The sequence below is a fragment of the Rhinatrema bivittatum genome, chromosome 1 (assembly GCF_901001135.1).
Source record: "Rhinatrema bivittatum chromosome 1, aRhiBiv1.1, whole genome shotgun sequence".
Classification (NCBI taxonomy): Eukaryota; Metazoa; Chordata; class Amphibia; order Gymnophiona; family Rhinatrematidae; genus Rhinatrema; species Rhinatrema bivittatum.
This window is the reverse complement of record NC_042615.1, coordinates 72,564,307-72,584,474: the sequence shown is the minus strand read 5'-3', so window position 1 is coordinate 72,584,474 and position 20,168 is coordinate 72,564,307. Positions and strand designations below refer to the sequence as shown.

General features: G+C 42.9%; 1 long non-coding RNA gene across 2 annotated transcripts in view; it reads left to right on the top strand.

Moving 5' to 3' along the window:
• Positions 1-281: 281 nt before the first annotated feature.
• Positions 282-20,168, top strand: part of LOC115079981 — a 33,799-nt gene continuing 13,912 nt past the window's right edge. The window contains exon 1 of one of the 2 annotated variants that reach the window (XR_003853476.1): positions 282-732. This is a non-coding gene — a long non-coding RNA (uncharacterized LOC115079981). Of the gene's footprint in view, positions 733-18,328; positions 18,383-20,168 lie in introns of those variants that run through there. The other variant, XR_003853475.1, reaches the window with a different exon arrangement.

The following is a 20,168-nucleotide window of genomic DNA, read 5'->3' as shown; positions in this document are numbered from 1 at the left end:
CTTATAATGATATGTGATATGTGATCTATAACCAAATATAAACGTTCTGAATTAAATTATAAAGAATAACGTTGCATTTTTAAATTAGCAAATGAGTATCCAGCGGGAATGAATGATAATATTGAATGGATGTCCTTGATTTAAAAGGCTGTTTTCTAGGGCATCTATTGGTTGTAATCGTTCAGTTTTGGGCTCCCATTGGTTGGTTTATGAGTCATTCATCAGTTTAAATACTCCCCCTTTTTTCTCTATGGCGGCTCCATTTTTGAAAACTCCGAGCATGAACAAGACGCTGAAAGGAGTTCCATTCACAGAGAGACGCATATGTTACTTAAAAATGGACTTTACAGAATGTTTTATTATCATGGTTTAATTACGATTTTTATTTTATAGTGACATTGAAGTCCGAGCCCCTGATGAAGTTTTCCTACGAAACACGTGCAGTGTCAGGCGTTTCAGAGAGAGCATTTAAAGCTAATGCTGCCTCATTCAATCAGGCGTTCCAGGCAAGGCTTTTAAGTCTGGTGCCGCTGCAGGACATCATGTGTCCTCTTTTTTTCTGTGGTTACAAGGCATCGAAATTGTTTCTAATCTATATGATTTAAAAGTGTTAAAATATTTTCAAAAAGTGTTAAAAAAAGAAAAAACGGAAAAAAAGAAAAATCAAGATAGAATCTTCTTCACAAAAAATTCCATGTTGTTGACAAACCCGATGATTACAAAACATTTGTGGTGAGCAGTTCACTTTATATTTTGTTATAGATCACATATCCTTATAAGTGAATATTGTCAAACACAGCACAGTTTGTGGACATTTGCTCTTGAATGAGGGTTTTGTCAAAGGCTCAATAATATTGGCAATTAATATCACATGGTTTATTATTTTGTGAATAATTTCTTAATGCCTAGCTGTGCTCTTATGAATCACTGATACAGAAAATATGTTCTTTATGGTACATTTTAGGGTTAAAATCTAAATAACTATAGATATTTTCACATGCGGGTTCACCAAAAGCAATTTTTTTTCCATCAAAACAATGACAAATTTTCGGCAATTTCCATGACTCTTCCATCTAATGCAGCGGTTCTCAACCGGTGCGTCGCGACACACCAGTGTGTCGCCAAGCACCGGCAGGTGTGTCGCGTGGCTCCCGGTCCCTCCCGCTGCTCGTTCTTCCCTGCTGCCGTTGCCGCCGGGCTATCAGCACGTTCAAGCCCAGCGGGAACGGCAGCGGTGCAAAAAAAAAAAAAAAAGCTGTGGCATCCGCGGCTGCCCTTTTCTTCTTCCCGCGCCTGCATCCCCCCCCGGACCCGGAACAGGAAGTGATGCGCGGGAAGAAGAAAGGCCGTGCAGCGTGATAAACTAGCAGGCACGGCCTTTCTCACGCGGCACGGCCTTTCTTCTTCCCGCGCACCACTTCCTGTTCCGGGTCCGGGGTGGGGGGGGGATGCAGGCGCGGGAAGAAGAAAGGCCGTGCCGCGTGATAAACTAGCAGCGGCCGCTGCTAGTTTATCACGCGGCACGGCCTTTCTTCTTCCCGCGCACCGCGTATCACTTCCTGGTCCGGGGGGGGGGGAATGCAGGCGCGGGAAGAAGAAAAGGCCAGCCGCGGATGCCACAGATTTTTTTTTTTTTTGCACCGCTGCCGTTGCCGCCGGGCTATCAGCACGTTCAAGCCCAGCGGCAACGGCAGCGGTGCAAAAAAAAAAAAATCTGTGGCATCCGCGGCTGGCCTTTTCTTCTTCCCGCGCCTGCATTCCCCCCCCCCCGGACCAGGAAGTGATACGCGGTGCGCGGGAAGAAGAAAGGCCGTGCCGCGTGATGAAGTAGCAGCGGCCGCTGCAGCATCGGCCCCCAAGCTATTGCAGCAGACGGTAATCGGGAGAGGAGAGAGCAGCAGGAGCCTCCCGCGATCGATGGAATTCTTCCTTATTGGCCTGCGGGGGCTGGAGGAGGAGGAGCAGCTACCGTTGGGGGGGGGGGGGGGAGGGAGAGAGAGAGGAAGTGAGTGACAGAAAGAGAGAGAAGCAGCCAGCCAGCCTGTGTGTGAGAGAATGTGTGTGATTGAGAGCCTGTGTGTAAGTGAGAGAATGTATTTGATCGAGAGTATGTGTGTGATTGAGAGAAACTGGTCAGAGAGCTGATGTATGTGTATATGTGAGAGACAATGAAAGTGACTGCTCAGGGAGATGACTGATGTGTATGTGAGACAGTCAGGGATGTGTGTTTGTGTGTGTGTGAGAGAGAGAGAGAGAGAGAAAAAGCATGGAAGTGAGAAATCTGGGTATGTGAGAAAGCATGGGAGTGGGAAGCCTGTGTGTGTGCATGTATATGAGAGAGACTGGTTGGTAAGGTGACGGTATGTGACTGGTGTGTATGTGAATGTGAGAGAGAGAATGTGATTCAGGGAATGAGAAGCCTGTGCACGTGGAGAGCGAGCATGGAAATGAGAGAGAGAGACTGGTGTGTGTGTATGTGTGTGTAACAGAGAAAGTGATTATGGGAATGAGAAGCCTGTGCATGTGAAGAGAGTGAGCATGGGAGTGAGAACCTGGGTGTGTGTGAGACACAGCATGGGAGGGAGAAGCCTGTGTATGTAAGACAGAACATGGAAGTGGGAAGCCTGTGTATGTGTGTGTATGCATGCATGAGAGAGATCAGGTGACGGGTGTGTGTGTATGTGTATGTGGGAATAAGAAGCCTGTGCATGTGAAGAGTGAGCATGGGAGTGTGTGAGATACAGCACGGGAGTGAGAAGCCTGTATATCTGAAAGAGAACATGGGAGTGGGAAGCCTGTGTGTGTGTATGCATGAGAGAGATCAGGTGACGGGTGTGTGTGTATGTGTGAGAGAGAGAAAGTGATTATGGGAATGAAAAGCCTGTGCAGGTGAAGAGTGGGCATGGGAGTGAGAAACCTGTGTGTGTGTGAGACACAGCATGGGAGTGAGAAGCCTGTATATCTGAAAGAGAACATGAGAGTGGGAAGCCTATGTGTGTGTGTATATGCATGAGAGAGATCAAGTGACTGGTGTGTGTTTGTGTGTATGTGAGAGAGAGAAAGAAAGTGATTATGGGAATAAGAAGCCTGTGCATGTGAAGAGTGAGCATGGGAGTGTGTGAGATACAGCACGGGAGTGAGAAGCCTGTATATCTGAAAGAGAACATGGGAGTGGGAAGCCTGTGTGTGTGTATGCATGAGAGAGATCAGGTGACGGGTGTGTGTGTATGTGTGAGAGAGAGAAAGTGATTATGGGAATGAAAAGCCTGTGCAGGTGAAGAGTGGGCATGGGAGTGAGAAACCTGTGTGTGTGTGAGACACAGCATGGGAGTGAGAAGCCTGTATATCTGAAAGAGAACATGGGAGTGGGAAGCCTGTGTGTGTGTATGCATGAGAGAGATCAGGTGACTGGTGTGTGTGTATGTGTGAGAGAAAGAAAGTGATTATGGGAATGAGAAGCCTGTGCATGTGGAGAGAACAAGCATGGGAGTGAGAGACTGGTGAGTGTATGTGAGAAAGAGAAAGTGATTATGAGAGTGAGAAGCCCATATATGTAAGTGGAACACGGGAGTGGGAAGCCTGTGTGTGTGTGTATGGCATGAGAGAAACTGTTCAGGAAGGTGACTGGTGTGTTTGTCAAAGACTGGGAGATGATTGGTGTGTGAGAGACAGAAACTGGTCATGGGGGCATGACTGGTATGGTGTGTGTGTGTGAGAGACATGGGCCCTAAGGAAGAGGACCATGAGTATAGAGCTTAGCCACTACTGCTGCTTCTGGTGTGTGCTACAGCCTGCATGGAAGAGGAGTAGGACAGCTGCTGGAGGGGGTAAGTAAAGGTGGCTTTTTAAGTTTATTTTTCTTGATTGACTGCCATTTTAATTATTTAATATTATGTGATGTGTCTGCTTTTTTTGAAATATTTTATTGGTGTTTGGAGAATTTTTAATAGTTTTTATGAGTTTTTAATTGTTGGATGTTATTCTGTTCATAGTTGTTGTGAAACATTTATTCTGCTTATTAGTATAGTTTTACAATTATTTCTGTGTGGGGATCTATAGCTGCTTGTTAGTTCTGTTTTCCTAATAAGAGGTTGTATTGGTTTTTAGGGCCTGATTTTAATATTTATAGTGTTGCCTTTTCATAGATAGGGTTGCTCCTGTTTGAGTGTATTCCATAATACAGGTGTAACTGTGTGTGGATTAGTTTATGTGCATTACTACAGATCCTGGGAGTATGTTAGGTCGGTTCTGTGTCTGTTACAGAGATATTTTACTAGCATGTAAGTGTTTTATCAGTCTTATTTGTTGCGTTTTCTCAAGAGGACATGCATTGGTGGTAAACTGCTGTCTTTTCATAAGTAGGGCTATTGAGCCTGAAAGTAGAAGGAGTTTGAGTTGCTGTTACTGAGATGACACCAGAACCAGAATATCTTTTTTGTAGATGAGTTGAATGGGGAATGTCATAATTCTGCTTTACATCCATTATTGTGGATCAGGGGGGTTCCCGTGGATGCAAACTGTACATTTACATCTAGCCCTGTGACGATCATGGGTCAGTGTGTCACGCATGTGAGAACCATCTGTCAGGTGTGTCCCGACAGAAAAAAGGTTGAGAACCACTGATCTAATGTATCATCCTGGTTAGCTATTGCTTGTAATTATGAAAACAAAAGTGTTCAAAGGTTTCCATTAGTGACAAGAGGTTGTACAGCTAGGTGCATCCATTTCCACCTGGTTTATTTGATGCTGTGCAATAATATGCTGTTAATTAATACATAATTGCTGTGTATGAGCAAGAACTATTATCAGTAGGATAAGTACAGCACTCTTTGTCCCTGATAACCTCTCTGTCCAGTTGCTAAACTCTTCTAGCCTTTCCACATACAATCAAATGGAATCCACCTCTACCAAGTCATTAAAAAGTGCCTATTCATCAAACACAGTAAGCCATCTCAATACTGATAATTATAGCAATTACAGGGGCTACTGCTGAACATTATAATTTTCTGGGCTTTAGATGTGCACAGCAAGTGTCTTTATGGAAGTTCCTCTAGTGACAATAGTATATAATGAACAAACTGAATAGATGGGGCAATGTTATCATTTTTCAGCAGAGTAGCTGTGACTTTTTTTTTCTCAGAGGAAAAAAATGAGGCTCACTGTAGCACTCCATAGGAATACATCTTTTTATTCCAGCCAGAGACCTAAAAATTTGAGCTTGCAATACTGACTCCAGTGCACACACAGAGCCAGATTTTAAAAGCCCTATGTGCGCCAGGCCTATTTTAAAAAGGCCCGGCGATGCACGTAAAGCCCTGGGACGCGTGTAAGTCCTGCCTGGAGGCAGGCGCAAAAGGTAAGACAAAGGTCAGGGGGGGTTAGAGTAGGCCTGGAGGGGAAAGGTTAGAGGAAGGGGTGGGAAGGTCAGGCTAGGGGGGAGGGAACGGGGGAAGGCAGCGCGGCTTGGCGTGTGCAAGGTGCACAATTGTGCACCCCCTTGCACGCGCCAACCCCCAGTTTTATAACATGTACACGCCTGCGCACGCATGTTATAAAATTATGTCCGTATTTATTTATTTAACTTTTCTATACCGAATTTCATGAAAAAAGAATCATATCAAATCGGTTTACATGGAACATAGGGACTAAATAATTAACCATAAAAACAAGAGGGCAAAGAGCAAAAAGTTACATACAACAAGGAGAAAGAACTTGGGGGGCTAGAGTAGCCGGGAAGCAAAAGGACGGCATAACTGGGAGGAAACTATAACTGGGAGGAAACTAAATTCTGAGACTAGGTGGGAGTGTCTAGTCGGGTAAGCGGAGTCTGGTTGAGTGGAATATTGACATTTTAGAAATTAAGGGAAGGCTTGAAGGAAAAGCTAAGTCTTTTTTCGAAAGGTTAGGAGGCAGGGTTCCAATCTGAGGTCAGTCGGCAAGTTATTCCAAATGGCCGGGCCCGCTGTGGAGCATGCTCGTTCTTTGGTAGATGAAAGACATGTGGATTTAGGTGGTGGGACTTGTAGGTTTCCTTTATATGCTTCTCTGATGGGTCTTGAGGATGAGTAAAGTTTGAATGGGATCTGGAGGTCTAGTGGTAGCTGATTATGGATAGTTTTGTGGATGGTGGTGAGAGCCTTGTGCAGGATTTTGTATTTTATTTTATTTTATTTTTGTATTTTCTGTATAGCCCACGCACATGGATGCGCACATATCTCTTAAAATCTACCCCATATTGGGTACTTTTGCACACTGCATGGTTGCAAGTATAATGTTTTCTCTGGAAAGTACATGAAAATGAAATATCTGTGTGTGCTTTCACTCCCCCAGTCTAACTCTGTCCCTTTTTTAGGAAGGGTAAAAGAATGTGTGCCCATAGCTCATGCATGTTTATCTATATAATGGGGATATTTTCAAAACAGTTTTTTTGGGTGTTTTTATTGTAAAAATTCTTGAACATCATCCCCTAATGGTCTTAACTTAGCTGAGAAAATAAATGTTTTTTTGCAGCTTCTGAGATAACTCAGCTTGAAAGTTATTATATTCCATTGGCAGTGGCACCAGATGTTATTTTTACTTTTCACTTGGTATGATTTTACACGCTCATTTACAAGTATCAGATGTGCTATATATAGAGGACAAGTTTTAAAAGTAACCATATAGATGAGAAAGTCCGTGAGTATTTTTGCCAGTGAGCTTTGCACCAGTTCTCATAAGGAAAGCATGTACATAATTTGAAAATTGCCTTGGGGAAAAGTGCGGGCTAGAATGGCAACACCAGAGGTGTAGGGGCAGTGGGGAGGCAGAGGAGGAAAGAGCAGGCTCCCCTTGCAGTACTCTCAGCATCAGCAGCACCCCTGAAAGCTGTCACTTCCTTTCCTATCCTTATCTGCCACCTCCTCCCTCTCTATAGACCCTCCGACCACAGGCCATAGCTTCAGGAGTTGGCAACAGAGACCAGTGATCTCCCCCAAGCAAAAGAGAGCAGCTATCCAGGATATTGACAGGATAAATATTCTGCTGAATATCCCCAGAAAAGGTTGCCTGGATACCTCTAAGTGGATAACTTAACCCTAATTGATTATCTTTGAATATCACAATTAGGTTTAAAGTTATCTGATAAAAGGTAGCAGCTTGTGCGGCTCTATTAAAAGAATATAACCTTTGACATTTGGGGTGCTGGAGAAGGAATGGGGTTGACTTGGTTGAGTGGGAGGAAACGACCTCTACCAGAGTTTTTGAATCGCTGAAGGGGGAGATGTTTCACCTTCTTGGCCTGATACTTTTTTAATATTTTAGTCTTATTAATAATAGTAAAGTCAAACAGAAATTTAGCTTACATTTGTTCTTTAAAACATTTTGGGGAGCTTGGGCAGTGAGGAGCATAGGCCACTCAGTCTGTTATTGAAATCCACTTGCTGGAGGGGAGCCATGATTGTTGGGCTGGGCTTGGTTTTTTGGTTTTTTTTGTTATTTTTTTTTTTGTGTCCAAGCTTAATAAGCTCTGAAGTTGTCTTAAAGTTATCCAGTTAACTTAGCCGGATACAGATTAAAATTGGTTACGTTAGCCAGATAAAATTAATTCACCATGGAACACTCTCATTTCTAGCTGGATAAGTGCCTTACATATTAAAAAGTTGGCATTTAATTAGATAGCTCACAAGTTATCCAGCTGGATACCTTTGAATATTGGTCTTGTGTTATTTTGGAGAGCCCTTCGATGTCATGGACACAAGCCCACAGTCTGCCCGACCCTCAACACAGTAGCCCAGAATTTCCTTCCCTACCCACTAACACACATGCCTAGTGAAAAAGTATTCTCAATGGCAGGGGATATTGTGAGTCCACATTGTTCATGTGTTGCGTTCGTGCCTATTCTCGCCCTCGCTCCACCCTCTCTACCTTTGTGGTGACACCCTTCGGCTCAGAAGGACAGATGCAGCCGTGGCTTCTCCCCGCCTTTTGGTCCCGGTATCCCCGGGCTGGCTTGATGCTATGGATCCGCCATGTTCCTGATGATGTAAGGGCACGCGCACGCTCCAGCCTTTGTACCGGCAAGGGCGCAAACCTCGGGGGCATTCCCCCCGTAATGACGTCATCCGTTTTCAATTTAAAAGGTCTTTGTTTGCTAACTACTAGCGAATTAGCAAGGAACTCCAACGGGACTTGCTTTGGCAGTCCACGCTACTTGCAACTACGTTCCGAGTTAGCAAGGGGAATTCTTCTCCACTGCTCGGCCTTTTCAAACTTACCAGGAGTACCCGCTCCTCGGGGGCTCCACTCTCTCTACTCTTGTTTTCAGATTGTTGGACGGGATCCGGTACTCGCTCCTCGAGGGCCTACATTCCCAAAGACTCAGAAAACTCCTATTGCCTGGAGGTGATCACAGATGTGAATACAGTGAGTCCTATTACAGACAGGAACTGGTACTCGCTCCATGAGGGCCATTGTTCCTAATCTCAGGCTCCCTTCAGTCTAAGACGTTATCGCAGATATGGAGATCGTGAGTTACCATTGCAGATTGCAGATAGGAATCGGTACTTGCTCCACGAGGGCCTATGTTCCTAATTCCTTTCTCATACTCTCTTCTTCCTCAGAAGATATCGCATACCTATATCTTATGGATTACTATTACAGATTAACAGATAGGAACCGGTACTCGCTCCTCGAGGGCCTACGTTCCTAAATCTCTTCTAGCCTCTCTTCTATTCCAGAAGCCATCCCATATACCGTTATTGTGAGTTCTATTTCAGACTACCTATACAAACCAGTACTCACCTATGGCTCCTGTTCCTGTATACTGAAGACTCTCTGTTGCATGAAGAAGACACTACAGAGATCTACAATTGTGAGTGTATCTTCTACCACTGGTTATGCCCAGCATACCCTGTCTACTCACTACCTATAGTCTCTCCTTACAGCTCAGCAACTCAGAGATCGTAGTTCCAGTATCAGAGGGACTTCAGCCCTGCCGGGCATATCGACTCACTACTGTCACCTCTGGTGGTTCTACTTCCAGTCTAATAAAGAACTATCTGTGTTTGTCTCAATACTTCAGCCTAGCCGGTGATCCCTCTCAGGATCTCCACTTGAGGGCGCTGTCATCTGACATCGGCCCAGGGATTCACTATTTCTACTAAGTGTTACTTCCTACACTAATAGAGTGGTATTATCATCTGCTACTCTGTGGGAGCCAACCCACATCAGACCATTACTCCTCTCTCTGCGGAAGCTGATCCATATCAGATAGCTATCTCCCCATGGGAATCATACAGGTTGCTGGTTCATCTTTCTACAGGAACAAAGCATAACAGTTGCTACTCCTTCCCTCTGGAAGAGCAGAGTACTAACAGATTGCTACTCCTTAGCAAGATCCATAACAGAGTGTAACTCCGCTTCCCCTGGTGGGGTAATAACTAACAGATTGTTAACTCCTCCTTCAATGGGAGTATCCGCAGCCAGATTCAAAACAGATTGCTAACTCCTTCCCTCTGGGGGAGCAGATCTATAACTGATTGATAACTCTTCCCCTCTGGGGAGCAGGTCTATAACATCATGGCTGGCACCAGATTTAGTGGAAAACTTGGTCTTCCTTAAGATCAGCCTCCCTCTGCTGGGATTCACTGAACTTTGATGTGAATGGCAGAAGGAACCAAGGCAAAATGACACCAGATACAATGAACTCTTGCAATCAAAAAATGAGAATGTTGTGATCCAAGGTGTAGAAGGCTGATGATATATCCAATAGTTTAAGAACATAGCTATGTCTGCTATTCAATCCCCTTTTAAATGTATCAACCAAAGATAACAAAAATGTTTCAATGCTCAAGGACTTCTAAAAGTCAGATTGGCATGGATGCAAACTCTGATGTTGCTCTACATGGATAGATGAGATAAAACTATGTTCTCCAGCAATTTGGCAACAACAGGTAGTGAGGAGACCAGTTTATAATTAGATAGGTCGAATGGATCTAGCCATCCTTCTTCAATAGAGACCTAACACATGCTTTTTCAAGATCTTTTAGGTTCCTCTCATTTTTCAGTAAGAACTTTGAAATGTGTTGATAATGATCGAGTGCTGTCAGGCCATTTCAAACGTGGCTGTTGGCAGGCTTGTCAAGTTACAATTCAGTTAAAATGTTTTCAACATCTAATTACCAAGACAAAATATTTTTGAGAAGCTTTACAAATTGTTCATCAAATTTTGATATATTTGTCATGCAGTGTCCATCTAAAATTGTAAGTCGGTAAAACCACCAAAACATTAAGAACAAGAAGAATAGAACATTAAAGTTGTTTGTTAAATGAACATTATGAAGTTCCTCTGTAGTTCATTGTTTAGAGAACAACATTGTTTAGAAAATGTGCATTTCTTTGTAATTGAAGAAGTGCCTTGTTCTGACATAGGATGTGGTCAAGATTTATTATTACAACAGAAGGAACAAAAATTGATTTTTTGATTTAAATTCCATGGAGCCAAGTGGACTTAAGTCTCTAAATGAATGGTATTTTTTTTTCTTTTGGTAAGCAAAATGAGTAAGATTGCATCTTTTTTAGAGAAATGGATAAGGTACAGAGATTAGTTGTATCAAGTGTCAGTCATGCTCTTTAAATTTATTAGTTTTATTGATTGGTTGTTTTGAAAGTTGGTTTGTATGGAAGAACATGTACCTTTTTGTCTCACCATGGAGAGATACAGAGGCTTTAAGACATTTTCTGTTTTATTCACCATTCCCTTCCTAATAACTCCTAACATTCTGTTTGCTTTTTTGACTGCCTCAGCACACTGAGCCGACAATTTCAATATATTATCCACTATGATGCCTAGATCTCTTTCCTGGGTTATAGCTCCTAATATTGTGTAACTATAGCATGGGTTATTTTTCCCTATATGCATCACCTTGCACTTATCCACATTAAATTTCATCTGCCATTTGGATGCCCAATTTTCCAGTTTTACAAGGTCCTCCTGCAATTTATCACAATCCGCTTGTGATTTAACTACACTGAATAATTTTGTATCATCTGCAAATTTGATTACCTCACTCATCGTATTCGTTTCCAGATCATTTATAAATATATTGAAAGCACGGGTCCCAGTACAGATCCCTGAGGCACTCCACTGCCCACCCCCCTCCACTGAGAAAATTGTCCATTTAAACCTATGTTTCCTGTCTTTTAACCAGTTTGTAATCCACGAAAGGACATCGATACCTATCCCATGACTTATTACTTTTCCTAGAAGTCTCTCATGAGGAACTTTGTCAAATGCCTTCTGAAAATCCAAATACACTACATCTACTGGTTTACCTTTATCTACATGTTTATTAACCCCTTCCAAAAAGTGCAGCAGATTTGTAATCCAAGACTTGCCTTGGGTAAAGCCATGCTGACTTTGTTCCATTAAACCATGCCTTTCTATATGTTATGTTATTTTGATCTTTAGAACACTTTCCACTATTTTTCCTGGCACTGAAGTCAGGCTAACTGGTCTGTAGTTTCCTGGATCGCCCCTGGAGCCCTTTTTAAATATTGGGGTTACATTAGCCACCCTCCAGTCTTCAGGTACAATGGATGATTTTAATGATAGGTTATAAATTTTTACTAATAGATCTGAAATTTCATTTTTTAGTTCCCTCAGAACCCTGGGGTGCATACCATCTGGTCCAGGTGATTTGATACTCTTCAGTTTGTTAATCAGGCCTACCACATCTTCTAGGTTTACCATGATTTGGTTCAGTCCATCTGAATCATTACCCATGAAAATCTTCTCCAGAACGGCTATCTCCCCAACATCCTTTTCAGTAAACACCGAAGCAAAGAAATTGTTTAATCTTTCTGCAATGGCCTTATGTTCTCTAAGTGTCCCTTTAACCCCTCAATCATCTAACGGTCCAACTGACTCCCTTGCAGGCTTTCTACTTCGGATATATTTTAAAAAGTTTTCATTGTCAGTTTTTGCCTCTATGGCCAACTTCTTTTCTCTTTTAGCCCATCTTATCAATGTCTTACATTTAACTTGCCAATGCTTATGCTTTATCTTATTTTCTTCTGATGGATCCTTCTTCCAATTTTTGAATGAAAATCTTTTGGCTAAAATATCCTCGTTCACCTCTCCTTTTAACCATGTCAGTAATTGTTTTGCCATCCTTCCACCTTTCTTAATGTGTATAATATATCTGGACTGTGCTTCTAGGATGGTATTTTTTAACAATGTCCACACTTCTTACACATTTTTACCTTTGTAGCTGCTCCTTTCAGTTTTTTTCTATTTTTCTCATTTCATCAAAGTTTCCCTTTTGAAAGTTTAGCACTGGAGCCATGGATTTGCTTACTGTCCCCTTTCCAGTCATTAATTCAAATTTGATCATATTATGATCACTATTGCCAAGCAGCCCCACCACCATTACCTCTCTCACCAAATCCTGTGCTCCACTGAGAATTAAATTTAAAATTGCTCCCTCTCTCATCAATTCCTGAACCAATTGCTCCATAAAACTGTCATTTATTCCATCCAGGAACTTTATCTCTCTAGCATGTCCCGATATTACATTTACCCAGTCAATATTGGGGTAATTGAAATCTCCCATTATTACTGCAGTACCAATTTGATTAGCTTCCCTAATTTCTCTTAGCATTTCACTGTCCATCTAACCCATCTTGGCCAGGTGGACAGTAGTAAACTCCTAGCACTATACTCTTCCCCCATCACACAAGGGATTTCTACCCATAAAGATTCAATTGTGTATTTAGTCTCAAGCAGGAACTTTATCCTGTTGGACTCTATGCCATCAGGAACATGAAGCTCCACCTCACCTCCCAGATGCTCCTCTCTGTTATTGCGATATAATTTGTACCCCAGTATAGCACTGTCCCATTGGTTATCCTCCTTCCACCAAGTCTATGAGATGACAATTAAGTCTATGTCATCACTGAATGCTATACATTCTAATTCTCTCATCTTACTTCTTAGACTTATGGCATTAGCATACAAACATTTCAAAGTGTATTTCTTGTTTGTATTTTCATGCTGCTTTTTAATTGATAGGGATACATTGGAATGTTTTAGCTCAGGTGAGTTTTTAATTACAGGCACTTGGACTACTTCTCTTATTATTGGAACCTCACTGTTTGGATGCCCTAATTCTAATGCATCATTAGTATCCTTTGAAGATACTTCCCTCCGAACCATGCGCTGCTGAGTGACTGTCGGCTTTCCCCTTTGTTCTAGTATAAAAGCTGCTCTATCTCATTTTTAAAGGTTAGCGTCAGCAGTCTGGTTCCACCCTGGTTAAGGTGGAGCCCATCCCTTCAGAAAAGACTCCCCCTTCCCCAAAAGGTTCCCCAGTTCCTTACAAAACTGAATCCCTCTTCCTTGCACCATCGTCTCATCCACGCATTGAGAATCTGGAGCTCTGCCTGCCTCTGGGGACCTGCATGTGGAACAGGGAGCTTTTCAGAGAATGCTACCCTGGAGGTTCTGGATTTCAGCTTTCTATCTAAGAGCCTAAATGTGGCTTCCAGAACCTCACTCCCATATTTTCCTATGTCGTTGGTGCCCACGTGTACCACGACAGTCGGCTCCTCCCCAGCACTGTCTAAAATCCTATCTAGGTGACGCGTGAGGTCCGCCACCTTCGCACCAGGTAGGCATGTTACCAGGCAATCCTCACACCCACCAGCCACCCGGCTGTCTCTACAGCAGGGGTCCAAGTTGTTCTATTTAACTTTAATTAAGGACATGAATTCATTGGTCGATTCATTTCATTTATTTTGGCAGTATGCGTGTATCTCACAAATGGATAGTGCATGCTCATTATCTATTTTGCACGCTTAGTATCCATTCATGAGATATGTGTGTACCACCGAAATGAATGAAATGAATCGACCGAGGAATGTACATCTTAACTTTAATTTTAATCCACTTGGGAAGGTTTTGGAGAATGTGTGTGTTCATTAGAATATTTATGCCAATGATGTATAGCAATTTGTAACAGAGAGAAATGATCATGGGAAATCAGAGAACTTTATAAATAATAACCTTTACAGTGTTAATATATGAATGAGGACAAATAAATTGAGCCTGAATCGTAAGAAATCATAGGCACTGTATGTGAATTATTGGCTTATATCATATCTAAATTTAAATGCTGTATTTGTTTGGATGGTTTTAGCCTAGCCATAAACCTGCAAATCTGGTACCTGGGTATTAATCTTGACTCAAAAGTGTTTATTGAGACTATTTCTTTAGTAACATAGCGTGTATTCAACAAGTTACGTGTAGTCTAACTATTGAATCATTTTTTTAAACTATAATCAATCTCAAAACAGTATTACATGCACTTATCTTGTCTCATTTATGTATTGGTCTTCCTTTAAATGTATCAATGCATGCTTTCCAATTGATTCAAAATGCAGTGGCCTAGGTGATTTACAAATATAAGAATAAAACTCTCTCTATACTGAATGAACTCCATTGGCTTCTAATTATATAGCATTTTCAATTAAAAATTATAAAAGATTGTCACTTTTAAAACATTACATGCCATGGGACCCAGTACCTGAGAAACAGAACTGTAAAGCATAATCCATCCCATTTATTAAGATCTGCTTTTAAAGGTCAGTCTGCATTCATTCTATTAAAGAGCTTAAATTAACTGAATCCAGAAACAGATCATTTTCTTGTGCTGTACCGTTTTGGAATCAGCTTCCATTAAATGTTTATGAAGAAAATGATTATCTATGCTTCAGGAAAATTGCCAAGGCATGTTTCTTTGCAGGTCTGCAATAGAAGATGGTTGATGTTTTATGTTTCTATTTCTACTCCGTTATTTATGTTATTATTCTGGTGTCTATTGAATTTGAAGATGAAACCTTATATGTATATATTTTGATTTTTTTTATTGTTCAGGTTAATTATTTGTATTCATTTTGTTGATCTATTTGAATTTACTTTAATGATGATATTTTATGCAACATTTATTTGGGGTCTTTGAATGCAATGAGATTGTATAGGTTGCAGTATAGTTTGTGGTTTCGTATATGAATATTTGTGGCAAACATATTCTAGAGGTGTGCCTGGGACATAATTTTATTTTTCATTTCTTTTCATTTGGTTCTTTTCATTTTGTCATTTTTTTGGTGCACCCTAAAACATTTGAGCACATGCTAAATGGGTCTAGTGCACATTAAAATCCATTTACAGTAGTGGCAATTAGAAAACCATTTAGGGGTGAATTTTCAAAAAGTTGTGTGCAAAAAAATGGACATATAAGCATGTATATGAAGCATTTACACACAATCCTTATTTTCAAAATGGGTCACGAATGCACATAAGAATATCCACCTTCATGAATAAAAAGTATATGCAAAAAAGTGGGGCATGCTTTCAATGCATGTGTGTAATTCGCTATTTTAAAAGTGACTTATGCATGAATGTCATCAACACTGAGCAAGTAGATTTTCTACAGCTATTTAATCCATGGTGTTTTTTTGACTTGGATTTAGCAGGCTTGCTTCTCTGGGTGCATGGACTAAGGCAGACTAAGGGTAGGGGGAGTAAGTGTAACTTGGACAGACTGGGGCAAACTGTGGATGGGAGTGTGACCGGAACAGACTGGGCCCTACTAGGAGTGGGGGAATGAGTGTGACTGGTATAGACTGTGACATACTGGGAGTGTGGAAGTGAGTGTGGCTGGACTAGACCATACTGGAGGTGGGGAGTGAGTAGTGTAGATTCTAACTTAAAAATGACTCTAATAGGCTTATGATACAACGGATGAGGAATGAGAGAGCACAGAGGAGGAGGAAGAGGTACCTCTTATAGACTAGGGCAGCGGTTCTCAACCGGTGCGTCGCGACACACCAGTGTGTCGCCAAGCACCGGCAGGTGTGTCGCGTGGCTCCCGGTCCCTCCCGCTGCTCGTTCTTCCCTGCTGCCGTTGCCGCCGGGCTATCAGCACGTTCAAGCCCAGCGGGAACGGCAGCGGTGCAAAAAAAAAAAAAAAAGCTGTGGCATCCGCGGCTGCCCTTTTCTTCTTCCCGCGCCTGCATCCCCCCCGGACCCGGAACAGGAAGTGATGCGCGGGAAGAAGAAAGGCCGTGCAGCGTGATAAACTAGCAGGCACGGCCTTTCTCACGCGGCACGGCCTTTCTTCTTCCCGCGCACCACTTCCTGTTCCGGGTCCGGGGTGGGGGGGGATGCAGGCGCGGGAAGAAGAAAGGCCGTGCCGCGTGATAAACTAGCAGCGGCCGCTGCTAGTTTATCACGCGGCACGGCCTTTCTTCTTCCCGCGCACCGCGTATCACTTCCTGGTCCGGGGGGGGGGAATGCAGGCGCGGGAAGAAGAAAAGGCCAGCCGCGGATGCCACAGATTTTTTTTTTTTTTTGCACCGCTGCCGTTGCCGCCGGGCTATCAGCACGTTCAAGCCCAGCGGCAACGGCAGCGGTGCAAAAAAAAAAAATCTGTGGCATCCGCGGCTGGCCTTTTCTTCTTCCCGCGCCTGCATTCCCCCCCCCCCGGACCAGGAAGTGATACGCGGTGCGCGGGAAGAAGAAAGGCCGTGCCGCGTGATGAAGTAGCAGCGGCCGCTGCAGCATCGGCCCCCAAGCTATTGCAGCAGACGGTAATCGGGAGAGGAGAGAGCAGCAGGAGCCTCCCGCGATCGATGGAATTCTTCCTTATTGGCCTGCGGGGGCTGGAGGAGGAGGAGCAGCTACCGTTGGGGGGGGGGGGGGGAGGGAGAGAGAGAGGAAGTGAGTGACAGAAAGAGAGAGAAGCAGCCAGCCAGCCTGTGTGTGAGAGAATGTGTGTGATTGAGAGCCTGTGTGTAAGTGAGAGAATGTATTTGATCGAGAGTATGTGTGTGATTGAGAGAAACTGGTCAGAGAGCTGATGTATGTGTATATGTGAGAGACAATGAAAGTGACTGCTCAGGGAGATGACTGATGTGTATGTGAGACAGTCAGGGATGTGTGTTTGTGTGTGTGTGAGAGAGAGAGAGAGAGAGAAAAAGCATGGAAGTGAGAAATCTGGGTATGTGAGAAAGCATGGGAGTGGGAAGCCTGTGTGTGTGCATGTATATGAGAGAGACTGGTTGGTAAGGTGACGGTGTGACTGGTGTGTATGTGAATGTGAGAGAGAGAATGTGATTCAGGGAATGAGAAGCCTGTGCACGTGGAGAGCGAGCATGGAAATGAGAGAGAGAGACTGGTGTGTGTGTATGTGTGTGTAACAGAGAAAGTGATTATGGGAATGAGAAGCCTGTGCATGTGAAGAGAGTGAGCATGGGAGTGAGAACCTGGGTGTGTGTGAGACACAGCATGGGAGGGAGAAGCCTGTGTATGTAAGACAGAACATGGAAGTGGGAAGCCTGTGTATGTGTGTGTATGCATGCATGAGAGAGATCAGGTGACGGGTGTGTGTGTATGTGTATGTGGGAATAAGAAGCCTGTGCATGTGAAGAGTGAGCATGGGAGTGTGTGAGATACAGCACGGGAGTGAGAAGCCTGTATATCTGAAAGAGAACATGGGAGTGGGAAGCCTGTGTGTGTGTATGCATGAGAGAGATCAGGTGACGGGTGTGTGTGTATGTGTGAGAGAGAGAAAGTGATTATGGGAATGAAAAGCCTGTGCAGGTGAAGAGTGGGCATGGGAGTGAGAAACCTGTGTGTGTGTGAGACACAGCATGGGAGTGAGAAGCCTGTATATCTGAAAGAGAACATGAGAGTGGGAAGCCTATGTGTGTGTGTATATGCATGAGAGAGATCAAGTGACTGGTGTGTGTTTGTGTGTATGTGAGAGAGAGAAAGAAAGTGATTATGGGAATAAGAAGCCTGTGCATGTGAAGAGTGAGCATGGGAGTGTGTGAGATACAGCACGGGAGTGAGAAGCCTGTATATCTGAAAGAGAACATGGGAGTGGGAAGCCTGTGTGTGTGTATGCATGAGAGAGATCAGGTGACTGGTGTGTGTGTATGTGTGAGAGAAAGAAAGTGATTATGGGAATGAGAAGCCTGTGCATGTGGAGAGAACAAGCATGGGAGTGAGAGACTGGTGAGTGTATGTGAGAAAGAGAAAGTGATTATGAGAGTGAGAAGCCCATATATGTAAGTGGAACACGGGAGTGGGAAGCCTGTGTGTGTGTGTATGGCATGAGAGAAACTGTTCAGGAAGGTGACTGGTGTGTTTGTCAAAGACTGGGAGATGATTGGTGTGTGAGAGACAGAAACTGGTCATGGGGGCATGACTGGTATGGTGTGTGTGTGTGAGAGACATGGGCCCTAAGGAAGAGGACCATGAGTATAGAGCTTAGCCACTACTGCTGCTTCTGGTGTGTGCTACAGCCTGCATGGAAGAGGAGTAGGACAGCTGCTGGAGGGGGTAAGTAAAGGTGGCTTTTTAAGTTTATTTTTCTTGATTGACTGCCATTTTAATTATTTAATATTATGTGATGTGTCTGCTTTTTTTGAAATATTTTATTGGTGTTTGGAGAATTTTTAATAGTTTTTATGAGTTTTTAATTGTTGGATGTTATTCTGTTCATAGTTGTTGTGAAACATTTATTCTGCTTATTAGTATAGTTTTACAATTATTTCTGTGTGGGGATCTATAGCTGCTTGTTAGTTCTGTTTTCCTAATAAGAGGTGTATTGGTTTTTAGGGCCTGATTTTAATATTTATAGTGTTGCCTTTTCATAGATAGGGTTGCTCCTGTTTGAGTGTATTCCATAATACAGGTGTAACTGTGTGTGGATTAGTTTATGTGCATTACTACAGATCCTGGGAGTATGTTAGGTCGGTTCTGTGTCTGTTACAGAGATATTTTACTAGCATGTAAGTGTTTTATCAGTCTTATTTGTTGCGTTTTCTCAAGAGGACATGCATTGGTGGTAAACTGCTGTCTTTTCATAAGTAGGGCTATTGAGCCTGAAAGTAGAAGGAGTTTGAGTTGCTGTTACTGAGATGACACCAGAACCAGAATATCTTTTTTGTAGATGAGTTGAATGGGGAATGTCATAATTCTGCTTTACATCCATTATTGTGGATCAGGGGGGTTCCCGTGGATGCAAACTGTACATTTACATCTAGCCCTGTGACGATCATGGGTCAGTGTGTCACGCATGTGAGAACCATCTGTCAGGTGTGTCCCGACAGAAAAAAGGTTGAGAACCACTGGACTAGGGCACAATTTTTGGATCTGTCAGAGGAGCAAGATATGCATAGGTTCAAACTCAATAAGGAAACCATACTGTACCTATGCCAGCAGATACAGTAGCACCTGCATCCTTCCAGTCACAGGAGCCAGTATATGTCAAGGTCACTACCACCCTGCAGTTTTGACCACTGGCACCTTCCCCCTCTAGAAGTCATGGCTAGAATAAGCCAGTTTTCCACCTCCACACATTTTGAGATGTTCCTGGTTGGATTTTTCAGCAAAACAAAGCACTATATATCTTTTCCTCAGAGCAGATGGCAACAACAGCACATAATGACTGATTTCTACTACATTGCATGCTTTCCATCTGTCTTGGGGGCTATCAATTACACTCATGACCCTATAAGGGCACCAAGAGCCAACAAAGCCACCTAACACAACCAGAAGGCCTTCTACACCCTCAAATACAGGTGATCTGTTATGCCAAGGATGTCATCATGGACATTGTGGCCAGGATTCTGGGATCTAGTCATGATGCCTTCATCCTCTCACAGTCATAAGAACATAAGAACATGCCATACTGGGTCAGACCAAGGGTCCATCAAGCCCAGCATCCTGTCTCCTCCCGTGGCTTGAAGTCGGGCTTCCTATGCAGGGCTTCCCTCCTTCCAGACATGGTACAAGTAGGAAGACAAGCACTATGAGCAAGCCCTTTATACCCAAATCTGCATTTAAATGATATGTATTTGTGCACATAAAGGGGCAGTATTTATGTGAGTAATAATTATATGTGTACATTTTAAAATTCATAGCAAATGTATGCATGTTTCTTATAGCTTGCATATATTGTTTAACATAAATGCATTTAACCACTGTAATATAGTGGAAGTCACATAATTTTTCAACTTGGGAATGTGTAGATTTGATCTATAAATAGGATAGCAGCAGGATCCATAGAATCAGGGAAATCCAAAGCTGGTCATGTTTATGCCTATAGCTTGCAATGTGAGTA